Here is a 2,433-nt window from a genome sequence, read left to right as displayed (position 1 = left end):
GGAAGCCATAATTTAACGGGCCCTGATTGGTTGACTGAACATCGCGTCCATGACAACTCGACCAGCTCCAGCGCAGATTTTGCGACATTCATGAAATGTGTACATCATATACCTGTACATGCGGCGTAAGTTGCGGTGTAGTAAGATGTACGTGTATTTCATTACCTCTTTATTTCGGTGTAAATATGAATATTAAACTTTTCTCAAGGATCATTTTAGCCTTAAACAGATCAAGCTCAACAGTAAACAGAAACGGTCTGTTCTGGCGATGGTTTATAAATTTATGGGGATTTTTCAAGTGTACTAAGCAAGAGGAATTACATGTACCGATGCGACGGCCGGCCCAGGTGCGACGGGAGAAAAAGAATTTCATGTCTACTTTATTTTATAATGAAAACAAATTAAAAAAACGCAAAGAGAGAAAAACGCGGTATAATCACCGTGGGAGAGGGAGGTCCGAGGTTTCACCTGGGATATTCATACATTCCTTGTCTGAAAAAATGGGGGTCAAAACCACTATAATATGTCATATTCAAAAGGGGATCAAACACAATTCCATAGGGCCTATAGCTTACGCATTATGCTGTCGTTTACTTATAACCAGTCTATTCTAAACTCACATATTGAGTAGGCTCGACTGTAAAGAAATCCAATCCTGTAACCAAAGCTTTAATCAATTAACTTGCATGGTCATACGTTCAGCTCTGGCGAGATCCGGGATAATGTCACCCGTGATGTCATAACCTAACAAAAGGGGGCAAAATTTGCCCAAGTAGGTGTGCTTTGTTCCTTCCATGACGTTAATAATGGATTCGGGATCTTTGAGTGTTAATTTCAAATTCGTAAGCCGAGTCCACTTTGGAGGTCTAATACTCCAAGGGGGGGGGGGGGGTCATAGCAATGGTCCCCAGGAGAAGGGGGCATAAAGAGAATAAAGAATGGAGAAGGAAAAAGGGAAGAAAAAAGATAAAGAGGAGAAAAGGGGGAACGGAAAGGGGAGATAGCGAAAGAATAATGAAAACAGACAGAAGGGGAAAAGATAAAAAGAGAGAAAAGATAGAGAAAGACAGAGCGTGAGATAGAAAGAAAACAAAAAGAAAATGGGGAAAATGGGAGGGGGGTGGAAATGAGAGGAGTCGATCTTACAAATTCATGTTTAACATGGGAGCACAAATTGAATTTAAACTGAGGGATGCTATATTCCTCTTTACCACTTTGTCACTCTTTTTCATCCCTTTGTCAATCTCTCTATCCCACTCTCTCCGTGTTAAGCTCCTTCTCATGACTAGGTCACAATACCACCCCCCCCATCTCTTCACTAGTCACAATTGATGATAACCACAACTGCTAACTTTTGAATAAATACAGAAACAAATACACAGGCTTGAAATCAAGGTAATTCATGATCTTCTTAAGATAAATGACAATGTATCTTTAATATAAAAATATATTATCTTAATTAGGGTTAAGACAGAAATTCACCTGCATTTTGTATTTTATTTTTTGTCATATTAACATGTTATATTTCAAGGCGGCCAAAAAATATAAAGCTAATGCAACAAAGCAAATTTCATGCAATTTTACAGTTTACCAGGGCCCCGTCTTACAAAGAGTTACGATTGATTCGATCAATTGCAACTATGGACGGCCAACAACATCAACATCTATTATACATGTTTGTTCAAAATATTTTCTAGCTATGATATATATTCATGCATTCATTGTTGTCTTGAAAGTTCACTGCGCTTCTCTTTGCACACAAAGGACATTGTGCAAATTTTTCGTAGAAAAAAATATGGCACTGATGGATTTCCATAGAGTTACGATTGATCGGATCAAATGTAGCTCTCTGTAAGACGGGTCCCAGATGGATATTTCTTTGAAAATCTTCCAATTCAAAAACATAAAAATGGGCATCATTATGCTTTTCACCTTTAAAGATTCTCTGACGTCATCTTATGTAGAAAAGTTATATTTTCTTGTTTTTATGTATCTAGATTAAAATTTAATTTGCAAGAAAACTTTTTGAAATTATTTAATGCCTAAACGTTAAACCGCATCTTTGGACCAAATCTTTTGTGGTGATATTTTCTTCTCTTTTTGCTTTTTATTTGGTCACAGCTGCTATGTGTGGTCAAGGTCTTAATCTACAAACCCAATGCAGATATTGATGAAAAGCAGCACCAAATAAGCGGCAAATAAAAATTGACCAAATTCTAGAGCTTTCAGTGCGTATTATTAAAAAAAAATTCCAATTTATAATTTAGAGAAAAAAAGTAATGAAAAACGATATACTGCCCAATATCAAGATTCTCATATTCGGGTATTTTATACCTACCTGGTATTATTATATTCTGGGGCCCGTAACACAAAGGTTAGCAATGATCGTAGAACATTTTTCTATGATTGATTCCATTGATTACAATGTACAAT

Source organism: Lytechinus variegatus, chromosome 15 (assembly GCF_018143015.1).
Source record: "Lytechinus variegatus isolate NC3 chromosome 15, Lvar_3.0, whole genome shotgun sequence".
NCBI classification, from domain to species: Eukaryota; Metazoa; Echinodermata; class Echinoidea; order Temnopleuroida; family Toxopneustidae; genus Lytechinus; species Lytechinus variegatus.
Note: the sequence above shows the minus strand (reverse complement) of the source record.